Source organism: Camelus bactrianus, chromosome 23, assembly GCF_048773025.1.
Source record: "Camelus bactrianus isolate YW-2024 breed Bactrian camel chromosome 23, ASM4877302v1, whole genome shotgun sequence".
Classification (NCBI taxonomy): domain Eukaryota; kingdom Metazoa; phylum Chordata; class Mammalia; order Artiodactyla; family Camelidae; genus Camelus; species Camelus bactrianus.
In genome coordinates, this window is record NC_133561.1 from 13,741,549 (window position 1) to 13,768,419 (window position 26,871).

At 41.3% G+C, this 26,871-nt stretch overlaps 1 long non-coding RNA gene across 1 annotated transcript in view; it reads left to right on the forward strand.

The window, feature by feature from the left end:
- Positions 1-2,153: 2,153 nt before the first annotated feature.
- Positions 2,154-26,871, forward strand: part of LOC123613996 (uncharacterized) — a 238,363-nt gene continuing 213,645 nt past the window's right edge. Inside the window, exon 1 of the long non-coding RNA XR_006721451.2 lies at positions 2,154-2,278. This is a non-coding gene — a long non-coding RNA (uncharacterized LOC123613996). The remainder of the gene's footprint in view (positions 2,279-26,871) is intronic.

Sequence of the window (26,871 nt, forward strand, 5' to 3'; positions counted from 1 at the left end):
TTTTAGATTCCACATATAAGTGGTATATTTTATATTTGTCTTTCTCTTTCTGACTTAACTTCACTTAGTATGATAATCCAAGTCCTTAAATTTGATTTTTGATTCCTTTTTTGGGGGGAGGTGCCTGGGAATTGTCCAAGTCAGGCTGGAGAGACCACCAAGTGTTTTCATTAACCAGAGACCTAATTGTGGTCATTTATTATAGTCGCTTATCTGATAGTAGCTTCATTATCTGTGATAGTTTTACAGGGACACAATCCACCAGGCATCCAATGAAGTATATAAACATGTTACCTTGTGACAGGGTGTCTGTTACTTACTGTCAACACTCACTGGCCCTCGTCACATATCTGCAGCTTATATGAAGTAACGATGAGTTTAATAAGGTCCAGTGAAAGCAGCAATGTAAACATGGCATCAGGAGTGTTTGCCTTGTCAGGCCTCTTAAACAAATAAAGGTGATGGAGAAGTACAAACAGAACTGGATTGGAGCCTAATGAGATGGCCATCGGGTGGCTGAGGTACATTCCATTTTTGCTTCACTGCAGTCTAGATTATCATTACAAACAACGCATTTGTATTTACAATGCATTAGAAAGGATGCCACCCAGAAAAATCTCTTCAACTGAAAACTCCCTCCAAATTCTGATTTGGGGACTTGGGTGAATTTGCTGACCACCTGGGAGCAAGAAGGTGCTGCACATGGGTACCAATTTTTCAGGATTATAATCTTCAGAAAATATCTAGTAAATCACTTGTTTTTGAAAGGCACTATGTTGGGCAGTAGACCAGCATTACATATACAATTTGTTGGAAAAAATTTCATGTGTGATGGGCAGTAGGTCTCACGTTGGTCCCATTGGAATAAAGCCATAAACCAAGCTGTTAATAGGTGGCAAAATGTGTGGCTTTACAAATCAGAATATTCGGAGTGACTTTTATACTGCCCCACTCCGTAACTGTGACTACACAGAAATGTGTGACTATTTGCATATCCTTACCACCTTACCTTAGAGGAGAATGATTGGTTCTCTTGCCCAAACAGACAGAACTTTCCTTGTACCTACGGTGGGAGGGGGCTCATGGTCTGGATGACATACAGGAAGATCAGCCTCCCCAGTTCCCTCTCCCCTGGCTTCCTCCAAGTCTTCCATGGTTCCTCTAATAGGGATTCATTTCATTCTTCTGGGATTTAAGTACTTTTTCTCTTTGACTTTAAAATGTAAACAGCTCTGGAGAGTGAGCTTATTAACCCCTTATTGACAGAGTGGCTAGCATAAAAGAAGTCATTAGAAGACCTGGGTTCAAATCCCAACCTGACATCTCCTAGTTGGGTGAGACTGGAGAAAGTTCCTTCCCTTCGTTAAGTCTCGGTTTCTTCATTTGTGGAATGCGGATGATGCTACCTTTTTTCACAGTATTTGGGGGGTAAGAACTAGTACCAAACAGTGTGCTGTTATTATTAGCTCAGCATGTCATTATTAGCTCAATTATTAGCTCAAAAAAAAAAAAAAAAACTGGATCTTGACAGAATGAGACACCAAGTTGGGAGTATTTGATGGGAGAGGAGGAGTTCAGAGGAGAAAATCGGTCTAGGAGAGTTTCTCGAAACATATTCTGTGGAACAGTGGGTCCTTCTGCCATTGTTAGATGTAGTTACAAAGGGGAGCTGTGGTCAGATGCAGTTGGGAAAGTGAGCTTAGATAAGCTTCTCTAATGTAGGATTTCTCAGAATCTTTAATAATGTGTCTTGTAAACATCTATGAGGGGAATTTAATATGTAAACCTTTAACTATGAGCTTTGTTTCTCTCTTTAATAATTTCTTAAGGCTATGTGTTCTTTAGCATTCCTAGTTAGAAATTCTGGCCTAGAGCATCAGGTTTTGTTTGGAAAATGTAGGGCCCAGTGGTCCTCTGTATCTTGGGGTCAAGAGGAAGATCCTGAATCTAAGGTAGCAGGGTGTAGAGTTGGGGTAGGATTGATACATGGTGGATGCCCAAAGTGAACAGAAGTGCCTAGGAAGATGAGATCAGAGGGAATTGAAGGCAAACACTACCATCTTCAGAGTTATAATTAGGGCAGCTTGATGAGTTGGCTCGAATACTTGGAAACTGGTCAGCAAACCTGAGAAGCCACCCACAGGGCTATGCAGTGCCTCAGGAAAGAAATGCACTTGGCAAATCTTGGGTTAAGTAAGCTTCTTTATGGCAAGAGCTGTCAGTGATGTGCACTGTGAATCTGCAAGAGGGGCTCCCAGGCCCATTCAGGCATAATCAGGTAAAAAGCAGAAGAGAACAGAGTGAAGGAGGCGGGGAGAGGAGAAAGACAGTGAGTAGAATCGCCTGGTAATCACCGCCATCATTTCCCCTGCTTGACCTCTCTGGTGGCACACAAGCTCTGCCCTCTTCCTGCTCCAGACCAAGATGGGCACTAGGCTGGTTCTGTGCTGCTGCCAGGCACAGCCTCGAGACCCACAAAGTATGGGATGGAGAGAAGGAAAGAGCTGTCACATGGCAAGTGATCAGCTCTCCTAAACCTTGGCTTTGCCAGTGCCTGTAGTAGCTGCTTAATAAGTATTGGCTGAATTAAATGGAGTGTGCGTGGAATCTGAGAGGGATGGGCTTTTCTTCTCTATGGCCTTGGAGCACTGTCATTTTTAAAGTTATAGAGTTACATATGGAAGGAATATATATATGAAATATACCATATGTTTTTCTTTAAATGAGAAAAATGGAGCTATATAAGACAATACTTAGAATAATATTAATGATGAAGAACATGTTGCCTTGTTTTAGGAAAAGAGACATCCCAGAAGAGTTTGGTGCAACTCAAAGTCCATCTACCATTGTCCAGTGTTATGATGTTAATCCTTCCTTATCTCATCTCTTTTTTTTAAACAAAAGTTCACACTTTATTCAAATTGCACCTTTTCCACTAATGTGCCTTTTTCTAATGTTTCAGGGTTCAATCCAGGCTACGCTGCCATTTACTCATTTTGTCTTCTTACCCTCCTCCGATCTGTGATAATTTCTTATTATTCCTCTTTTACAAAAATCCATTGTCTTTTTAAAAATTGAGGTAGGATTGATGTATAACACATTGATTTAAGATGTACAACATAATGATTTCATATTTGCATATACTGCAAAATGACCACCCTGATAAGTCTAGTTAACATTTGTCACCATACATAATTAGAATTTTTTCCTTGGGATGAGAACTTTTAAGATTTGCTCTCTTAACAGCTTTCAAATATTCAATATAGTATTATTAACTATAATCACTATGCTGTACTTCACAACCCATGACTTATTTAATTTGTAATTGGAAGTTTGTACCTGTTGACTCCCTTTACTCATTTTGCGTACTGTATTTGTATTTTTCTGATTTGTTTCACTTAGCATAATATTGTCAAGGTCCATCTGTTTTGTGGCAAATGGCAAGATTCTTTCTTTTTTATGTCTGAGTTTTATTCCATTGCATATACATACCACACATTCTTCATCCATTCATCTATTGATGGACACTTAAGTTGTTTCTGTATCTTGAATATTGTAAATAATGCTGCAATGGACATGGGGTTTATCTTTATTTCTAATAACTTTGCAATGGGTAGGAATCCCAAACCCCTTCCACATAGATACTCCTGCTTCTTTTAACAATTCATAGAACATTTGTTACTTGAGGAATCCTTTGATAAAGTAACAGTTCCTTTTAAATATAAATTTGAATATTGATAAGGGACTTATCAGCAGGGCCTGCCTGTGGTCACAGGAGAGGGCAAAACTAGGGTTGAGGAATTCCAGTGAGCCAGAGGCCCCTGGGTCCTCATGTCTTGGAGTGTGCAATGTGTGTTAAGGATGACTGTATCAGAGATATAGGGTATGGTAAGGGGCCTTCAGAAAGAGCACATTCTTTAGCAGTGCTATGGATGGAATTGTGTCCCCCTAAAATTCATGTGTTGAAGCTTTCACCCCCAATGTGACTATAGTTGGAGAGAGGGTCTCTCTCTCTCTCTTTCTCTCACTGACATGGTAGGACACAGTCATCTCCAAGCCAGGAAGACAGCTCTCATTAGGAACTGAATTGACCAGCATCTTGATCTTGGACATTCAGTCTCCAGAACTGTAAGGAGATACACTTCTGTTGTTCGGGCCACACGGTCTGTAGTATCTCACTAGCTGAGCTGACCAATGCAAGCAGCAAAGCTGCAGTTCGCTTCTAAAGTTTGCCATGAAATGATCAATTCCGAAGAACCACCTTAGCAATGCTGGTCTCCAATGACAACGAGTAGGACTGGGCTCCTTTTGCTTGGTCCTTCCCCAGATTCTTTCTCCTTCTTATTTAGGAAGACACAGCTCCATAGACACACACCCCTTAGGGCTATAAAGAGGGGGCTTTCTCTCTCCATCTGCTTCCCCTCCCTCCCTCCTCCACTTCTCCACTCCTTACAGTTACATTCAACCACCGTATATTCAGCACAGAGGAGAGGATGTGTCAGGGACCTACTGATGCTTTGATGTGTGGGTAACAGGCCATGTTTTTAGAATGGCGATGAAAAAATATGTGCTGAGGTCCTTCCCCAACAAATGCTAAACTCCCCATACTTCCTAGCAGGAAGCCCAGACTGATGCCGTGGTTTAAAACTCAGGAAGGACATCTGTGATGAGAGAACTCAGAAAAGCAGATGTTTTTTTGAGTTGCTGGGAGAATGAGTTGATTATTTGGCAAAAAAAAAAAAAAAGAAATGTAGTATATATTTATCTATGTAGAAATACTCAGTTATTTTAAAAATTGATTAATTCAGGGCATTGAGTCTACACCATGCTCTGCTACTTGAATAAATCATTGAATGTGACATTTTCTTGAGATTCCTTGTCTCTTCTCAGGCCCTCCGTTCACCTCATACTTGGTCAGGGAATAGTCTGGGTGACGTTCAAAGAGCTGAATCATGAAAGACATGTCAAAATCCCCATCGTTTTTAAATTTTTTATGGTGGTGGACCCAAAGAAACCAAAGATGGCACTGAGTGTTTTCTGTTTCCTCATAAATGTTGTGTCAGGGTCCCAACGACTTATTTTTAACAGTGCGAACTGCTGACCTGTCTCCAGAGAATCACAGTTTTCATCGGAATTCTCAGGAGCGGGGCTGTGGGCAGCGGGAGGGAGAGAGGAAAACTTAATGTCCTTGGCAGCTGAGCTACCACACCAATTTAGATTTTGGAGGCCTTGGAGCAATTAGCAGATCACCATGCCATCTGCAGGCATTAATTGACTGGCCTGGCCACCTGCTGCTGGGGGTTGGCTTTATTTGACAAGTGGCAGATGAGAGGAGAAGGTCAGGTAGCAGTGAAGACAATTACTGGCCTCCCGTCTAATGAGTGTCTACAATATGCCAGCCACCGCACTCTTATTTTGTCTAAGCTTTGTACCAAGATTAGCATTATTATAGCATTATATAGCAATACGGTCATTTTTATCTTGCACATTTTCAGATGAGAAAACAGGCTCAAAAAGTGATGAGCCCAAGGCCATGTGGCTAAGAAGTAACAAAGCTGGACTGATTGCGTTAGTCTGCACATTTTCTGCTCTGCCAAATTGCCACCGTAAATAAGATGAATAGCCTGTACTTTAAGGAGGCTGCCAATTAATGGACATCCTGCTTTTCTTATTCTTCAGAGTTCGCAGACCTGATGGAGACAAGACACATTTTTATAAGTATAAGAATAAGAATATTTATAGACAATAGAATTGTGAAGTTGCAGAGTATAAGGATACCAGCCCTGGCAGAGGTAACACAGATTAATAGGATTAATAAAAAACTGCAAACCTAGGACAATACAATCTTGGGGTCTCGAGGACTAAAGGTGATGTGGTTACACCCACCAGGTTTAAATTCCATGAGGGCAGAGGCTTAATTTTATTCACTGCTGTAAAATGGTGTCAGACACATAGCAGATGTTCAAAAATTAATTATGAAATGAATGAATGCTATGTGGACTATATAGAGATCTCCTGGCTGATTCTCCAGTCCCCACCATAACATTTCATTTGCCTAAAGTACTATTTACTACCATGTACTGAATTAGTGCTCAGCCTTTCCCTGTTTGTGATCCATTTAGAAAGACTAGAATATTTGGCTGCACCCTTGAAAGAATTAAGTGTTTTAAGGCAACACTCAACAAGCTAATAATAATTCGTACACAGTTACTACTCTAGGACAACAGAAACTCGCAATGTTTGAATAAACACCTACAGTTTCTGGACAATTCAGTTATTCACTATGCAGACATTCTTGGCTACACACATTTCTCCTCTGCTCATCATCACAGAGGCTAAAAATGTCAGACACTTGCTTTCCCAGACTCTCTTGCAGCTAGGGCTTGACCATGTAATTCAGTATTGGCAAATGGGATTTGAGGGACATGTGTCTCTAAAACAAAAGAGATCCATGGGAAATTCTTTGCTGAACATTATCATGTCTACCTTTGATAACTGGAACTGTGGCAGCCATCCTGACTGCACGGGGATAGATGCTGAAAGATTAAGTCAAAGGACTTAGGTTTGAAGCTGGAACGATGTAACTGAGCTTCTGGGTCAACCTTTGAACCACCTTCCTCTAGACTTTTTGTTACACAAGATAATACTTCATTTTAGCTGGGTCTTATGCATTAGCAGACAGAAGCATCCTTGAGCACTCCTGCTGTTTGAACAGAACTGCTTGTGGCCTAGTAGCACTTGCTTATACACTTATGAAATAAACTTCTTACCTTTCCTAGTAATAAGAGATTTTTCTGTGATGTAAGCTTGGCATTACCCTCTGCTCTGCACAGCACTGTCTCTCCACTCAGCTCAATGATTTAACCCAGGAACATAACTGTTGTAATACTTATACACAGTGTTGCAAACATTCCTTTTAAATGTTGTTCATGATTTGATGGGGTACCTGTGAAGTGCTCAGGGTGTATCAGTGTGTCATGGCTGACTGCTGAGAACACAGGTGCGTTGAAATGCCCTTGCTCAGTGTCTTCTCTTCCATAGACTGTATTTTCCTAGTGGGCTGTAAGATAACGTATTGATCATTACCTCCTCAGGGCTTAGCCAAGTACCCACTGTGTAACCGTAATAATGATTAAGACACATTGAGTGCTTATTTTGTGTTGGGCATGGTTTAAATTATTTTGGAGGTATTAACTCATTTAACTTTAAAATATAAAAAGAGTAGGTGACTCTGGATGTGAACCAGGCAGGATGGTTCAGAGTCCATTATACCCCCATCTCTCACTAATAAAAGCTTCCAAATAAATGTTAGTTGAATTGAACAGAACTGAAATGGCTCCTTGACATCTTGTTCTCCATGTAATAGGCACTCAGTAAATATTTGTTGAGTGCAGTCCAGTCCCTGCTCAATTACTCAGGATAAACCAGGGAAGAGTCTCTGGAGAGGCTGTGCTTTGAGCTGGGCTCTGAAGGAGACAGCTGCTCATGGGCACACTAGAGCCGTTTCCCTTGGGGGCACCTGCTCAGGTTCAGCCCAGGCCCTGACTCAGCAGACAACGGTATCTGTGTGGCAGGCCAAGGGGAGTAAGTAGTGACTTTAGCCTAATGCCTACCGGGAAAGAATCTCTTTGGCAAATCTAATCTCTCTGCTGGCAGCCTGAGTAGAGGGCTGGAAGAACTGGATACTTCTCCCTGTTGCTTAGGGTTGGGTTTTCCCTGGAATCAAGGGAAGTCTGCTCTCACCTTTTCTGTCCATGGCTGAAAACTGGGAGAGAGCTGTGGGTGAGGGAGGAAAACAGAAGAGGCTCTCTCCTAGCGTACCCCACTCCTAGCATCAGCAAGGAAGGTGATAGCAGTTGTGTGTTCAAGATACAGCAATGTGAGGGTGCAGCTAAGGATGGGGAAACCGTTAGCACATCATACTACGTTTTATAACATTTATCAAATGCCATGTATAGATGCTGTCTCTTAGGAGTTTATAACATGGAGCATATGATGACACAAGGAGGGTATGTATTTAAAAATACTTATGGAAAGAAATATATATATAATGTTGCATATATTTTATATGTATAGTTGAGGAGGATTTGTTAGAAATGAGGATGAGGTCCCACAGTGGTAGTTGGTTGACCGAGCTGGAGAAAACCTATGGTTGCTATGACAATGGGATTTGTTTCTGCCTACCCCCCCCTTACCCATAGAAGTTGTCTTGTGAAATCTCATTTTTGTCCTTGAAGGGTGGGCGTATACCAGCTGTCATGCTGGACAAGCCAAGAGCATGTCTCTTCCATGGTTTGAGCATGGGCATGAGTGAGCCCCCAGGGGGTCCTCTCACTCCCTCCCCATTTATCATGTCCTTCTTAGTCCCAAACAGCTGTGATAGGCTTTCCATTTTCTACATTGCCGGAATGATTTATCACCTCTGAAATATGTGACAGTGGATTGCACTGTGGGCAATACCATCGGAGCTAGTAAATCATCGTACTCATAGCACTCGAGTGGATGGAGCTGTTTTCCCAGGACCTATGGGACCTTTCTATTTCCAGCATTCAGCCCGGTCCACCTGCCCACGGGGACTGTGGGCACAGGCGATTCCAGGGCTGACCAGCGGCACTACCTGTGGCCTTCCCTGCTGGGCCATTGTTTCCCCACCATGTGACCACAGCCTCTTGCTGTCTAGAGCTGATAACAGGACCATAAATCTCCCTTCAGGCTGCAACTTGACACCTGAAACCTCAGCCCAGGCTTGATGTGAAAAAACAAGATAAGACATCCTGACAGGGTATGTTCAAGTTATCCAAAGAGGTAGAGGGAACTCTTGGTGGGTTACAGGCAGTGATGGCATTCCTCCAGGCGCCGTCCACCCTGCCACATAAATCTCCATAAATGAGGTGAATGGCATTACCTAATGATAACATCTACCTGATGGTTCTGCATCGGCTTTCTTAACTTGTCAGCAGTTCTGTGGACGCTGCTCCTTGAAATAATACGGAATTTGGCAGAATCAGAGGAGAACATGTTTGGGATTGTGCTAGCCCTGTAGAGAGCAGGGGAGTTGATGGGTTACCGTGACATACAAGAGGGAGTCCAAATGTCCTGAGGTACCTTTCAAGGCTCCCCCCAATCTGGTCCTCTCCTTCCACGTCCAGAGGACGAACTTGTAGCAGTGAGGACTTTATGTAAGTGGTGTTTGCTGCTTCTGATGAGTGAGCCATTCAGGTAGAGGCCAGTTGGGCACTTTTCAGGATATCAGTAAGAATTCATGCATAAGAAGGGGATGTTGAACTTGGCAACTTGTAAGAGGCTTTTTCATTATGAGATTTTATGATTTAATCCTGTAGCTGTATAAATTTTTAAGTCCTTAGTAAGTGTTTCTCAGCTGGATTCCAGCAAACAAATTAAGTCCTAAAGCATAAGGCATCCTTTGTATGTAACAATTTAACTTTCCTATGCCTCCAGAATGGTACTAATTATGTACTATCCTTCAGAGAGAGAAAAGGGTCACTCAAAGCGTTTTCCGTGCTCTGTGGTTCAGAGGAGGAACCCTGATTGAGAATGCCATAGTCTTTAAGGGAAAAGGCAAAGCTTTAGCTAGAAGGAGGAGTTACCAATGACTGAGCTGCTTGTCAAGGCCCAGGTACATGGGATGGGTGGAGAGAGTAAAACTCTTTTTAGGCTATAGATTGTCTCAGTCTCTGAAGCAGAAACACACACGTGCATAGTTACATAGCACTGAAGCATTTGCTGACCTTGTTTGATGACCAAGTATGGCCAATAGGACGGCCTCCCTATGAGCTTGATAACTGATAAAGTTGGTCAGATACGATGTCCCAGAAAAGTTCAATAAACTCCAGGTCATACCATCTCATGTTAATACGGACTAGTCCCACTGTTGGTCTAGCCCATCATGATGAATGGTATGATGACCTTCAGAGAGGAAAGTGTATGGCATGCTTCCCAGCAGGGCTGCACCTTGAAGTCATTTTGATGTCTTCATCTCAATTAGGTTAAGCCCACAAAAATAGTGTCAAAGGGGAGCACAGCCAGAATGTGCTGGGAGATCATGATAAACACTCCTGATGCTTTGCAGCTGGGCCCATCATTTGTGCATTTCACAATAAAATTTTATGATGCATCCAGACACCCAGCTGCTTGTGTTCATGGGGACAGCATTTCCTTTGCTACACCATTCAGATCTGCCCCGCATGGGACTCATTTCCCTTTTCTGCCAACTTCTTTCAAATGACAATGAAACTCTATTATCACACAGCTCCTGGGACAGAATTTGAGGAATGTCAGATCCAGAAAAATGTTCTTTTGAGGCAACTCCATTTTATTGGACATGGAGAAACTGTTCCATGGCACCCAGTAAGCTGTAGGGCTATTCAGAACTCTGGGAAGCATCTTAGAAAGGGCCACTCATTCCTTTTAATTAATTACAAAAACCTAAACCACTTTGAGTGGGCAGAGTCCCCTAATTTCTCATAAAGTATAGCACAGTGCTTAAAAGAGTGGGCTTGGAAGTAGGACAGACCTGGCTTTATAGCTCAGATCACTACTTATTCTGCACTTGTTTTCCTCACTTGTAGAATAGGAATAGCTATACACACCTGCACAGTTATGATAATTGACTGAGAGGCTGCGTGTAAAGCCCTTAGTACCATGGCAGGCATACACTAATGCTTGGTAGAGTTGGCTGTTGTCATTATGTACTGGGTGATTATATTGCACTCTAGGAATTTCATACTGAAGGTACCTAATACATAACATCCCTTTCCAGTGGAGAATTCTCAAAGTAAAGGATTTATATTTTTGTACTGAGAGCATTCACAGTGTTATTAATTAAGCCCTGCCATTCTGTCCATATAAAGGGCCAATCCTGCCCCCAGATCACTGCATCAATTCTAAGAGCTGCTGTTTTCTGGTATTTTCATCTAATAGCCTTCCTTCTTTTGCAGATATAAAGAGATGTAGAGTTTTTCCTTCCTCCCTTTTTGAATTAAATTTTTAATTTTTCAAGCTACACACGAATATTTTCTCTTTGTAAAAATTAAAGTTTACATGTAAGACTATAATCTCTTTTGACCAATACTCTCAGTTCTCTGCTCCTCTCTCTTATTCTCTACCCTCAGCTCCAAGGTAACCACTGTTAATACGCAGATGTGTACCTTTCCAGGCATTTTCTAACTGATTTACATGCCTCGTGTTGCTGTACTCATAGAAAATATTTAGATTTTGTGTCTGTTTGTGTGTGTGCATGTATCAAGAAAGTGGGCTTCTACTGTGCTATTTGCATTTGCTTTTTTTTTTTTTTTAAGCTTAGTATCTCTTAGACACCTACCCATGTTAGTACAAAGAGGTTAATTATACTTCAATTGCTGTATGAGACAAATATTATTTAGTATTACTTGTAGGATATATCAGTTTATTTTGCCCTTCCCTGTTGATAGGCGTTTTGTTTGTTTCCAGTTTTTCAGTATTATAAACAATACTGCAGTAAACATCCTTGTGCATGCTTTAGTCATGCATGTGTTTTCCAAGGGAGAAGCAGAATAGTAGGTTATAAGATCAGGTTATAACCTGATAAGTAGGTTAAAATTCTAATGGATGCTGCCCAATTCTTTTCTAAAGTTTTTCTACCAATTTTACTTCTACTGACAGTATTAGACTACCCAAATATTTCAGTTGTCCATATTTAAAAGGAAACATAGCTCAAAAAAGAGGTTTTGAATTGAGCCATGAAATCACAGCCAGTGTGCACCCAGTCACAGGTAAATCCCTTGGAATCTACTCCCAATCTGCTGACCTACTGTCAGTATGCTGGCTGACAGTTGAAGGTGTTATTGGCTAACTGTGGCAGGAATGATGATACAATAAATAAAATCCTTCCTCAGCTCTAGCTTGTCTGAACCCAGAGCATCCTCAAGTTTTGCAGTTGAGTTTTGGTGACTTGGCAGGTGAAGAGGGTGGGGTGAGTATGTGACCTAGAATACCATGGGATGTTGGGGTTACTCTGGGCTCCAGGGCTGCCTAGGAGTTCTGAAAGTCCTTGAAGAGAGTGTGGAGAGAAGCTAGTCTTCTTGTCTTTCATTGCTCTATGGTTAGACAAAACAAATATGGGACTGGAATACATGCCAGAGTCAACAGAAACATTTGTCAGGTTTACCCAAGATGGGAAATCAGTAAGCCTCCTGTCTGGAGCAAGTATTTGGAGTGCTTACCTCCCTTTGCCTGGTTCTCCTGGCAGCAGCGCAAGGATTGTAAAATTCAGACATTCTTGAAACTATGCTTCTACTCATTAAGTACTTACAGAGCACCTACTCTGTTCCTGGCATTGTGATCATTACTGGGAAGTCAAAGGTGAACAACATACCCTCCAGCTGTCACAGAACTTATTGTCTGATGGAAACAGAGGGGTGTGATGGTGTCAAGTTGATGCAGTGCAATGTTACAGGTATTATGGATAAGGGAGGTTCTTCTCCTAGGATGTGGGAGGTCACTGTACCCTATCCCAGAGAGCCTGGGTAGTCTGAATATTTCTGTCCAGGGTTTCTGAGATGTACTGGGGCTAAAGCCTTGTCAGTCTCTGACCCAGTGGGGCATTCAGCCTTGGAGAGGGAGGCAGCTGGGTTAGAAGGAGATTTAGTCATCCTATCAGCAAAATAGTCAGGGATACCACATCACTCGGAGTCTGGACAGAAGATGCTGCAAGGCAGTTTGGAGGCTGTCATGGCTCTTTTGTGCCCAGAGAGACACAAAGGGCATTTCTGGCTGGGGCAATATCCAGAGGGGCCCCAGAATTGCCATTTGAGGGAAATTTCCTTTACTATCACATCATTGGTAGAGATCCAGGCTCTGCTGAAAGAGTTGTAACTCCTCCTAGGTCAGAACACGAGTCCTAGGGATTCTTCTTCCAGTATCACGAGCGCGCATGTGCTGCACAGGGCAGCCAGAGGAGAACACCTGCCCAGGGAAGTCCCGTGTCCACAGGACAGCATGGATAGTCGTGACAGCTTTGGCAGCTGTAAACCTTGGATCAAATGTAGAGTATAGGATGAACCCTCCTCTTATCACTAATTCCTTTTCCCAAAGTTCTAATATGTCTAGGTTTGCTTTTACATATCTTACTGAAATTATGAAAAGCTCAGAACTGTGAGTCACTCAAATTGGGGATAATTAGAAAAGGTTAGGAGATTTGGTTTTGGGAATAGAAAAGAGCCATCCTGACAGGTGTAGGAGGAGTGTTTGGCAGGAGGTTACTCTGTGCAGACGAAAGTCTTTATAAACCTGTGTGTGTGTGTGTGTGTGTGTGTGTGTGTGTGTGTGTGTGTGTGTAGTGGGGTGGAGGGGGGAAGTTAAAGACATCTAAGCAGAGACCTGACCAGATTATTTAGATAAGATTAGTGATTTGGAGGTTTTTTTTGTTTGTTTGTTTGTTTTGTTAATGGAGGTACTGGGGATTAAACCCAGGACCTTGTACATGCTAAGCATGCCCTCTACCACTGAGCTATGCCCTCCCCTCAAAAATACCATAGATACCACTTATATGTGGAATCTTAAAAAATGACACAAATAACCTTATTTACAAAACAGAAACAGACTCACAGAGATAGAAAACAAACTTATGGTTATCAGAGGGGAAAGAGAGGCTGGAAGAATAAACTGGGAGTTTGAGATTTGCAGATATTAACTACTATATATAAAATAGATAAACACTAAGTTTCTACTGTATAGCACAGGGAACTATATTCAATGTATTGCAATAACCTATAATACAAAAGAATATGAAAAGGAATATATATATAACTGAAACACTATGCTGCACACCAGAAATTAACACAACATTGTAAACCGACTATACCTCAACAGCAACAACAAAACAACAACCACAATAATAAAAGATTAGTGAAAGCTTTTTCTGTCTCAAACGCTAAGATTCCCATGTTCCTTCTAGTACGAAGGGCAGGCAGTAAAGCGTGGAACCATAACAACAGATAGGTACTGGGCATTTGAACAAAGGCCTTGACACATAATATTCGTGTCTCTTGATACTTGAATTATCTGGGACAAAGCAAAATGAACCTACAAGCATCTTATTGAAATACTGAGAAAGAAATACCAGGAAAAGGATCTGATGGAGTGGTTCTCAACTGGGAGCGATTTCTCCCTTTGGGATATTTGGGAACGTCTGGAGACGTTTTTTGGTTGCCACAACTGAGGCAAGTATCACTGACATCTAGTGGGTAGAGGCCAGGAATATTGCTAAACATCCCACATTGTACAGGACAACCCCACATGAATGAGAATGATCTGGTCCCAAATGCTCATAGTGCTGGGGCTGAGAAACCATGGTCTAGTGAGAAAGGCATGGTAGATAAATATTTAATTTTGCTCTACTAATGAATATTTTGAAAAATTAGAAACTTTATATAGTTTATTGCTGTTTTGTGTTAAATATGAAAATAGTCAGGAAAGAATTTTCTTAAGGTTCTTTTGGAACTTCTGTTTCTCAACACAGTTTTTCAAATAAGTTTTTAAATTCCTCAATTTTCATACTATTGGAATTTCATACCATTGGCTTTTCAAGAATTTAATTCTTACAATTGGTGGACTATTGTATAACAATTATTGATTAAAAAATAAAGAAAATGTTCTGTTTGAAACATTGTGGTTAGAATTTGAGATCGTGCCTACACATTGGACCATCCAGTGAAAAAATTTTGCTGGAAATTCATGGTACCATTATTATGGTATTTTCACAAAATAATCAAGTTTGTCTTGTGGCATGGGCATGACTGTCCAAAACCAAGTATGTATAGGTTTTAAATTGAAAAAACATTTTTTATAGGCCATTTCCCACCCCTCCCCATAATTTATTATAAAAAATTTCCAGGCATAAGTTGAAAGAATTTTACAGTGAACACCACCAAAACTATACAATGAACTTGTCCTATATTTGGGCTCTAAGTTATCTGGGATGCCAGGGAAGGAAAAAGACAGAAGTTCTAACCACAAGTAAACTTGCCTTCTGAATTAATTGCTAAACCATGAAGGAGATCAATCTCAATATTCTGTTTCCTCTCTAATGTTTTTATTGTCTTAGAGTCAAAATACACTGATTTTCTGGCTTTGTTGTCCTGTCTCATTTTTGACCCAACATTGTGGTTTGAATGGATGTCTACTTTATTCACTAGATAAGCCTGTGTTTTGGTTATTAATAAAAAACAAAAACAAATGAGCTCTCATAAGAGTGATTTACTTTTCCTTAAGATATTTGTAAGAGCATTCTCTAGACTCTGAGGGGAAAACCAAAAGAAGTATCATTAGAAGAATACAGCTTCAGAAAGATCTCATGTTTGAGGGATAACACTCATTTGGGCATCTTTTAATTTGGGTATATTTAAATATGATAGAAAGATAGCCAGATTACTTTATTTCATGATTCACACTTAATGACTAATCATGACCTTTCACTTTGCATCACAATCTTGGTTTTTACAGAACTGGGGAAATCCCCTTGGTAAATCAGTATCTGTGTGTTTCCCACATTGACAAGTTAAGGTCCATGGCCAACATGTTGGCAAATATCTGAGGACTTGAGAGACTTGAATTTACATTTGGAGGATTGGAAATCTCAGCTCCTTTACCAAGTAGAGACTGGAGGTAGTCTTGTTGCCCTAATTATGTTTTACTCTGTATCTGAGAGGTTCTGTGGGTCTCTAGTCTTTTAACAAGTGATGCCAACTGTGCTTCCTCAGTCCTTATGTTTAGGCTTTCTTAGTCTTTTGAGTGGCCTTACTGTCTTCAGCCTCATCCCCATTAAAACCACCCTTCAGTCTTCATTCAAGATGACGTTTGTAAGGTGTAAATATAAGCATGTCTCTTCTGTTCAAAAACCTAATGGTCAGCCACAGTGTTAGTCTGTCTAAAAGTCAAACCCCTGTTTTCCTTTGGTAACAGCACCCTAATTTTGCTCAGAAATGAGGCAGAACTGTGTTCAGGGAAATAGTTCTCTGCTCCAGATCCAGCTGATCTAAAGCAAGCATGTAAATTCTGTTAGCCTTTGCCAGTGATTGATTTAGGAATGGGATAGTAACCCAATTCTGGCCAATGCAGTCATAGAGAAAGTCTGCTGTGGACTTCTGGGAGTCATCTTGATAAAAAGGGAGAGGGGGAGAGGAAGAGGAAGAAAAAGAGAGAAGGAGGGAGGGAGGGGGTAAAGAGAGAGAGAAAGAAAGAGAGAGATATGGAGATGGAAGTCCTTTTTTCACTACCTCTGATGTGGTTGCCTGAAAATGTAATGCTTAGAGCTGCAGGAGCCATCCTGTGACATGAGGGGATAAGGGTGAGGACAAAAGTCACTATGATGGAAATAGCAGAGAAGAAAGATGGGAAGAAACTGTCCACAACGATGTCACTGAACTACTGAACCAACCCTGGAGCCATCTACCTCTGTACTTCTTGTTATGTGAGTTATGGAAAATGGCATTATGTCCCCGATTATTTGCTACTCCCCTCCCTATAAGAGGATTGTACATTTCCATCAATTGCCATGTGCATTGAGGTGACCTCTATGAAGGAGTATAATTATCTACAGCATTGATATAAGGCTTAGAATGACTTCAGTTACCCAATGAGATGTGAATGGAGGTTACACCATAGTCACATAGAAATTTTAAGTGTCATTGCATGATTCCACCATTTCCCCCTTCCCTCTGGCGTAAGAATGGCAGATATGTCATAAGAATAGAGAGAAATGGTCCTTTAGCTGGGGTCCCCGGATATATAAGACACCTGGCACAGAAGGGCCACTATCAACCAACAGCTGACTTACTGTATGAGCAAGAAATACACTTCCCTGCTGTAAACCACTGAGATTTTGGGGACATTTGTTACTGCATCAGAGCGGACTAATACGTGGGACAATAGATATCCTTGTTATTTGAGTCACTCTTGGATGATCCTTCTATTACTTGTAATCAAATATGGGCTTTTTATGGCCTTTAGAGAAAAATTTAAATTATTTGGAATTAAACGCCAGGCCCTTAAAGATCAAACACCAAATATTTTTCTAATCTCATCTCTGATACACACCTCCCATGCACACTGTGTTCTAGCCATACTGAATTACTGGTGATTATCCTAAAATACTATACTCTTTTGTATTCCTATAGCTTTGCACCAGTGGAACCTTTTGTCTGGAATACTGTCTTTCTCTTGTTTGCTTAGGTAGTTCCTATTTATACTTCAAAATTAATTCCACCTAATCCAGGAAGCCTTTTTATATCTCCTCAGATACCTCTTACAGAGTGTATGCATTTAGATTTAGCAGGTTGGTGTATCCTTACAGAACTTTATCATCAATGCACTTACATGTAAAATAGAAATAATACAGTTTTAGAAATCACAGCTGCTGTAATAGCCTATCTGTTTTTCTGCAATCAAATATTTGCATGGTCTCCAAGTCACTGACCCCCATGATCCACCCCTAAGTCCCTTCTCCTACATCTTTAGTATGTGGCTTGGGTATGGTTTGCATGGAAGAAAGATGGGGGTAGATGTTGCTCTAGCGTTGCTATTTTTATAGGGAATTCAATTCTGTTTCTTGGCTCCAAGTGCCTTTCTCTCTCTGTATTGTCTGACTTTTTGACGCTGTAGAATGTGCTAACAGATATGCCACAAGGAAATTGGATTCGGTGACAGAATCACCAGGCCCCAGTCAGTGACCTTGAACAGGCCTGCCGTGGGCTGGGGTATTCCAATACCTAGGATGTGGAAATCCCGAAAAGCCTGCAGCCTGGTCCTGCCACCTGCTGCCATGGCTGGCAAAACTGCTGTCTTTCCTCTTGGTCTATTGGACCCTGAGCCCCAGAACCATCCTCTCATACCTGTTCTGTTTAATTTGGGTTCACTCAGCTCCAAAAGCAGTCTCACTCTCTCTCCTCCAGTAGTTTCTCTTAAGATAAAAACAGATGCTCAGAAACAAATGGGTATTTTTCCTCTACTTTATATCATTATGTTTCAAGACAAACCACTTTAGGCATTAAGATACTGCTGTCTACATCTGTTTGCATCATTTATTTTTCTGCAAAAATTTGTATGCTGACATGATTTTAATGGGTAAAACTAAAGCCACAGTCTCCTTTCACACAAAGCAGGCCAGGAAGGTTCATTCTCCACTGCCCCTTCTCCATGCCTCTGTCCCATGAGCCCCACCTGAGAATTCTTTCTTACACTCTAGAGGGAAAGCTTTATTTTTAGAAGTTTTTTTTTTTTTTTTTTTTTTTAATAGAGGACTAGGGCATAAGGGAAACCAACTTGCCTAAGAGCTCTGGTTTGATTTTCTTCTTGAGCTTGCTTTATTACTTTGAAGATTCCCCAGAAACAACTTCAGAAATATGAGTGCCTAAGATTATGTTTAAATCTCTTTTTGTAAATTCCTGAAATTACTGAGATGATAAGGGGCTAGAAGAAGTATCCCTTCTGGGTGATTCATTGTCCTCAGCTTATTCCTGCCAAATTGATAAGATTTAATCTTATATGGTGACATTGCCAGAAGCCACAAAGTGCCAACAAGTCCTAGAAGACCCCCATGGTTTGTCCGTGTCTATGGTGAAATGGAATTTATTCATTTAAAGCTCAGCCATCTTTGCTAAGTATTTCTTTAAACACACAACCTTAAATTATTATTAGTTTTCAGCCATGCTTTAAGTATTGGAGGATGTACGTCTCTTCCCAGGAGCTTTCCCTGAAGAACCTCAACCTCAGTGGATTTTGCATGTCATGGCTCCAGTGGGCATAGACTCAAGGTGTGCTAGGTTCTCCACCCCTGGATTTGAAGAGCCACCAGAGGAAATTGGAACTAGAAAAGGGGCTTTGAATTGGGGAACCTGACCCAGTGGAAGAAGCTGATTCCAGCAAGGACAGGAGAAGGCCAAACTTGAGCATCCAACTGGGACACCAGGCATAGGAATAATTCAAGTCAGAGGTCAATGAAATTGCCAGGTAAGTTAGCACTATGGTTTTATCTCACGTCAGTTGCTGAAACTCTGAGGACTGAAAATACTGGTCTTTCTAGTGATCATGCCCGTCTTGAACAAATAAAGAAGCATGAGACCATGTCTTTGGAGAAGGTACAGGAAACAGGATGCAGAGTCTAGAGGCAAGATATTGGAGTGAATCAAGAGTTTGGTGGTGATGGTAGTGAGGGTCCAAACACTTCACAAACTGGAAAACTGGGTTCAACAAGCGCTCAGTAGAGGGGTTCAGGTTGTCCAAGAGCATAAATAAAATAATATTTATCAAAATATTTGGTTCAAATAATAATTTTCCCAATTACAAAATTAAAACCAAAACATAATCAGTGTATACAACTTGGTGTAAAGAAACTCAGAAAAGCACAAAGAGGAAAACCTCTTTCACGATCCAGTTAGCCAGAAATAAAAATTGGTACACATCCTTCAAATCTTCTCTTTCTCTGTAAAGACGGATGTTGCTTATATACTTTGGAGATTTTAAAAATAATATGAAGTCCGTATTATTAACACTAAGCTGTTATATACTTCTTGAAGTGGAAATATTCTGTATCAAAGGAACGACTCTTGCCATACAGAATGTTTATACAAATCTATACCCGTAGCAGCAATGTTCTCTTTGTCACTGATGGGACTTTCCTGAGTCCGAGCTCCACTGGGGGTTCAGGACAAGATCGGAATGCATGAGACTCAGGAGGCATGTTCTTGTGAAAATTCTCTGGACTGGGGAATGAAGGGATCTTGAAGCTTTTGGTCTTGGCTCTGCCACGTACCTGTATATGACCTGCGGTGAGTAACTACTTTTGTGGCCTTTGTTTTCTCATCTGTAAAATAATGTTGGATTTGATCATCCCCAGGCTCCCTTTAAATTTTTACATTTTAAAAATCCTCAATGGCGGTGAAAATACTGAATGAATCACCCAGATTTGGAAGCCAAATATTAACATCGAACACTGGTGAACTTGAGTAGTCTTTCAGAAGAAGACATGCTTCACAGATGAAAAAGAAAAGTCAATCTTTGCATCCCGGAAAAGAAAACTCACTGCCCCCACTTCAAATCTGAGACACCCGGAAGCTGTCACATTTTCAAGAGTGAATGACCGCTTCCCTTCTTTTGTGCTTCCCACTATGCTGTGGAGACAGTAAATTCTCACTTCATGGAATTAATTTCTAAGGTCTCGTAGTTTTTCCTCTTACGTGGGCTCCTCATATAAACGGATGGGGAAAGGGCAAAAATGAATGATGGAGAACAAATGCAAAATCAAAAATAGGAAAGTGGAATTTCATGATTAAGTCCAGGCAGCCGATAGAGGGGCTGGCTGCTGGTGGTCAGGCTGAATCGGACCACAGAAAACTCCAGAGACAGCCTTGTGTTCTGGCCCTTTTCACGGCTACCCCTTTTGCCCTGACTCACCACTAGGATTATCTCTCAGCTTTTCATGCTGCAAACAAGGCACGTGGTGCAATCTGGTTGGCTGGGTCAGCAGATGAATTAGTTCTTCTCTCTTGGCGCCGTTGAGTTGCTGTTAAAAAGTGCTTCTGAGCACTTAGAATAAAGCAGTTTATACAAAAAACCAGTGGGAACCTGGTGGGGAAGCAGTCATTCACAGGGCTAATTTATTTCAAATCACACCCAGGAAATCCAGTTTATCTAAACAAATCCTGGGCCAGGAATTAGGCTAGAGGGAGAGAAACCCAGAGCAGCCACAAAATATTAAGTATTGCAGAGCTGGATAAGGCAGGGCTGGGAGATCCAATGACTGTTTAAATTATTATAGAATGTAAACTCATCGGATGACATCTAATCTGGCCATATTTCCCTCAATTATTTCACCCCAGCAGGGTTTACTTTCCCATCAGTACTGGATCACAGAGCTGTCAGCTGGCGCTTTTGAGGGGTGATTTGTTGCTCGAGTGATGATACTGAAATCTGTTTATGGTTGTTTATCTAAGGGTCATCTTTCTTCTGAGGCAGTTTTCTTCTCCTGGGATTCTATTTGGGCAGCTCTCTTCAATTCCCTAAACAGAACAACTGTCAGGATTTTATAAAGAGTAAATATTCTGTCCATGTTAATTTCATGACCTATGACTATATCATAGTTACGGAGCCAACTATGGTAATAGTGATGCTGTATACATTGAAGATGCTTTAAAGTTTACCCAGCACATATCTGAATATATACATAGCACTGTAATTATATAAATCAATCACACTAATGATAAAACAATTTACAATGTGCCAGACATTGTTCTAAGCAACAATCTCAGGATGTGGGTACTCCTATCATGTCCATTTTACAGGTGTGGAGATCAAGGCAAAAAAAGGTTAAGTAACTTGCCCAAAGACACACAGTGGGGATCTGGGCTTCTTACTGTCAGGGGCATGAAAGCAGCATGGTGTAGAGCTATGGTCAGCAGAATTTTTAGCTGAAGTCTCCACTGGGGAGAGGAGAATGAATATGCACTCCCAGGGGAATTTGGCACTGAAATCAGAAAGTGACTCAGAGGGCTTCGTATTTTCTTTAAATTGTATTTTTCTTATAATGTTGTGCAAAATTTGCACTCTATAACACATCTGAGTTTGTTTTATTCTAAATCTACACCAAATTTCTGAATAAAGCTGATGTTCCAGGATGTGCTTCGTTTATCTCGAAGTCTCTGGTTGCCCTGACATGCCACCTGCTGGGTACCACTGTGTGCATGTGTTACTCAGTTTGAGAATTCCAGGTATCATGGAGTGATCACTGGGCTGCGGTGAGTCAGGAGAGAACTAGGGTCAGGTTCCAGTATTGCTAGTGAGTACCTCTGGGACCATGAGCAAGCCACATGCACATCAGAGCTCAGCGTTTCTCATATGAGAAATGAGGGGTTGGATTAGAGCATTTGTTCTTACACTAGACTCCTTAAACTCCTCAGGGTTCTAGACAGATGAGCAAAAGAGCATAAGGTGAACACGTCTTATCACCACTGTTGCATACTTACTTACATTTTGAGCCTTCTGGTAAGATTTATGTAGACCAATTGAATCTCACTCATTTCAAATATGTAAACAAAAATGTTTGGGAAAAATGAACAACTGAACAAGATGATTTCTAAGGCTAGTCTAGTCTATGAGTCTGAAGAGAATGGCCAAGGTCTCTCTCCTCTGTCTTTTTCTTGCCCTGATCTAAGTTCACTTGGGAAATGTCTTCACTGTGTAAATGATGACTTAGTCATTGTGTCTTGTTATGTTTTAGGCAATGTCTCCTGGGCTTTTCTTGTCATGGCCAAGCCTAGGCCATATACCTTTCCTTTGGAAGTGAGACTGGGATTCAGCTGGAATGTTAGAGAGGGTTACGGTCATTTTGATTCTTATGCCTATGTCTTTTAAGGACATCACATAGATCCATTTGGCATTTACTCATTTATTCTATTCATTCATTTATTTATTTGAAATGTCTTCATCCAGTAACAGTCTTATTGGCCCAAGGACTGTATGGCTGGTAATTAAGTTGTTTGTCCTTCAGGAAGAAGTGGCATAGGGAGCTCTTGGACAGGTGGTTAACATCTTGGGAACAAGAGAGAGTCTATGTGAGGAAGCTTGGGGGTCTACTTTAGGCATAGAGATGTCTTCTAAGGGAAAGTAAGGGCCTGTGAGGTTAATATCATCACACAGACTGAGATCACTGAAAACAGGGGAAGGAGGGCTCATATGTAAGTCTGGTTTCTGCTAACAGCCTTTGTGGAGGGGATTGCCATGTTTGCTATGCGCCTGTTCCTGCTAAGTTGGAGAATCCACGCGATCTCTTTGTTTGGAACAGTCCTGGCTTATCTTTGTCATCTCAGAATGATTATTAGTTTTGTTAGTAATTTCCTTCTCTTTATCTTTTGTCAATAATTTCACCCTCTTAAAAGTGCCCTGGAATGAAATAAATTGCATGGTCACCTTGATGCTGAGAGAAGTGGCCCTAGGCAGGCCTTATGAACCCATAGTCGTGTTCTATAACTCAGGACCATGTCAGTGGGGTAAGCTATTTGTAGGGCTTTCCACATGAGTGAAGAAGACACAGGCATAGTGAAGAGGAACAGACTTCCTGTCTTCATCAAGGAAGACAAACGCATGAAATGGAAAGAGCATAGCTTGTGGTGGGACTAGCTTAACTGGCCAATTGGAAGAAATCCCTCGGCTTGGGATTTGGTAGAGGGGAAGCTGAGAGGCAATGGGACAAGAAGCAGGAAGAGTTAGGGACTTTGCTCAGTGCTCATTTCCTAGTGGAAATGAGGAACAGAGCAAGTTTGAGGGGCATCTGAACCATGCTAGGAGAATTCAGTTCTTCACTGGAAGGGGTACTTTGCCTCATGACCATGGGTCTGTGTCCTTGGCTTTCAGGGAGTTCATAAATTCATGGAAATTGAATGCCAGTTTGTTGTATATATAGACATATGCATTTTTCTGGGGAGAGGCTCCATGATTCTCAGTAGATTATCCAAGGATCCATGACACAGAGCTCACTGAAATTAATGACTAACTTACATTGTCAGTTAGTAGTCAAAGGGGAGTGGTGGGCTTGGGAGTCTTTGACACCAACAGGGACCTTACAATGAAATGGAAGCTCTGCATTTTGTTCTCCTCATGTCACTGGACCGGGAGACACAGAGAGGGGTCTAAAGTGACCAATCCTCAAATAGAGTTGCTGCTTTAAGACAGGGTCAGAAAGCATATGTGTGGATCTGAGGGAGTTAGAGATGCCTGTTAGGACTTTTATGCCAGTGAAAAATTTATTAGAAGATTATAGCAGCTCAACACAGGCAGGGGCCACTAATGGTTCAGACCCATTAGGAATAAAGCTTTGGGTCACTGTATTAGATCAAGAACCATGACCAGCTGCAGTGGTAGCTGAAGGATAAACAGGTTATGGAATAGGTAGTGCAGTAAAAGTTAAAATACCAACTGTGATCTTAGAAACCATGACCTTAGCAGCTCCTCATATGTTCTTGTCTTAGGTATATGTCTTATTTACATTAAGCAAGACAGAACTTCCATTTCCCCTCCTCCTTTACCCTACTATTTTATATAAAGTATGCTGTTGTTAATTAAGTATATGTCTTTAGATTGATTACATGTTACTGAGGAGGGATTGTGATTGAACTGGATGCTGGTTACAATGGTGATGCGGCACTTGGGAACCTCTTTGCGGGGAGGGTGAATGCCTCTTGATTTGTTCAAGAGGTCATTGCATCACGTTCAGCAGGAAGGGTGCTGCTGATACTGCTGTTATTTGGAAGTTAAATACTGAAGGGTGTGCGTGAGTCCTAAGCAGCCAGAAGAATGTCTGTTGGTATTCAGCATCATTCCCACTCCCTGTCAGGTGCTCCCAGCATCACTAAGCTAAAAGTTTACATGTTCCAGATTCCCTTGTCAGGGGGGTTCCAGTTTATATTTTATTGGTGGGAGATGCCGTCATTAGAATTAGAAGGCCATTATTTTTCCTCTATAGTGGCAGGCAGATGTGTGGGCTTTAGCCAATGTGAGATCTTACAGTGATTTCAGGGCTTCTCCCATAAATTGCCTGCCTCGTTGGTAATGTGGCTGTAACCATCAGTGACATTTCCTTTAGTTCTTATGAGTTGCTGTATCAACTTCCTGTTTTCTGTGAGGTCTGGTGGTGATCTTGGGAACTAGTGGTGGTCTTACCTGCCCTTCATACTTCTAGCCCTTCCAACGGTTTTGCAAGTACCTCAGTCCCTACATTAAATCCCTTCCTGCTTGGAGGTTCTATTCTTGACTGAATCCTCACCAATATACCCTTGGTAGAAAACCGTTCTAATGTGGTCTTTTTTTTTTTTTTTCCATTCTAATGTAATACATTTCATTCTAATGTAAACATATGTTCTTGTACAATAAGTGCTACAGTCTTGTGAAAGCATTTGACTTTTTTTTACATGAATGGAGTTGTATTATAACTCTCATTTTATTTCTTGCTTTTTATGTTTTTGAGATTTATCCTTGCTTTTTAGTTTATTACTGCTTACGATGCCATAGCATGCATTTCCTACCTATAGCTTATTCATTCTCCTAGTGATCAAAAACTGGTTTGCCTCCAACTACTTGCAACTATGAACAATGTCATGGGAAAATTATTGTGCATGCACACTTATGGATCTGTGGGGTAACTTCTCCGGGATTTATACCTAGGAGTGGATCCACTGGGTCAGAAAAATAAACACTTCATTTTGCTAAACACTGGCAGATGCCAGATTATACCCTCACCAACTGTTTTTGCTTCCTGATGACTATAAAAGGTATCACTTTGGTTGTTTTAATCTGATTTCTGCGATTATTGGTAAGTTTGAGCATTTCTTCAAATGCTTGTTAGACATTTTTGCTATTTCTTTTGTGAATTGGCTCTTTATATCTGCCTATATGGGAACTGATTTCTTCAAAACCACCTACTGAATCATCTGTCTTCCCTCATTGGTTTATGTTGCAGCCTTTATCATGTGTCAGGTGTACACCCACCCACCCCCACCCCCACATACTCACATGTACACTAGTTTCTGAATTCTCTGTTCTGTGCCATTGATCTGTTTCTCTGTTCCCTATGCAGAAGTTTCTGTTTTGATTAATAAGAATTTATAATATATCCTAATATATCAATGCTACTTTAATTGGCATTTACAGTTTTACCCGTAACAGAAAACAGATTTCCAAAATTTTTTTATTTATACCTTCTTTTATATAAATTATCCATTCATATTCTCTTGCACATTTTTATTTTACAGTTTGCATTCTTTCTTATTGTTTTGAATCAGATTTTATATCTTACAGAAAGTAACCTATGTTGATAGTATTAATGCAAGAATTCTTTCGCTCTTAATGTCAGACTGTTGGATAATGATTATGAGAGTTAAAAATGATGTAATTCAGTGATAAATGATTGTGTGTGTTTGTACATAATAAATAATAGTAATAAAATATAAATAATAATAAAAATTTAGTAAATAAAATAAAAATAATACATAAATAATAAATATGTACTGAGAAATGAGGTCAGCAGCAGAATCACCAGGGTTAGAGCCAGAGGCCTGCTCGTCTAGTCATTTTCAAATGAAGGCTCAGAAAAATTCAATACTTTGCCAGAGTTCCCACAGCTTCTCATTGGCAGAATCCAACCTGGACCCCAGGGTCCCAACTCCCAGCCAAGGCCCTTTTTGGCACACCTTCTGGCTTCTCTATCAGGGGGTTATTGGACAAGTCGTTGGAGGGTGGGAGGAGGCAGTGGGAGTGTGGAGTTGGGAGAGGAGAGCGGTACATGGGAGTGTGCTGGGGAGGGGGTAGGGCTCCAAATAGAAACACTGCCTCCTTCACAGACTTCAGCTGCAGCCCTTCATTCTTGGCTTCACATTTTTTCTTTATGTGTCTGTTTCATGGCAGCTGGGTCCCCCACAGCTCTGACTGCTACTAATGCAGCCCAGAGTTATGCAGTAAGTAATAGCAGACCACGAGAGAGCCTCCGGGGGGGAGCAGACGAGTCCTGGGGCCCCCTGGCTCCTACCTGCTGAGGGGCGACGGGGGAGTCCAGTGGGCCTGTCCGGGTCCTTGGAGAGAAGGCCTGTCCTTTCCAGGGGCGGAGAGATGCCCCAGAAATTTCCATAAACCAGGGAGATCTTGAAGGAAAGGCAGTTTTGTGGAAATGGTTGTTCTGTGAGAGGCAGGCGCTGGGACTGAAGGAGACAAGGGGAGAGGGGAGAACCGTGTCTTCTTAAGAGGCTTGTAGATCAGCACCTGGGCAAGTGGCGGGGTGCAGTGTTGTGGGGTACAGGTACCCAGTCTAGGGTGTTTGAGAGGATGGGGGCT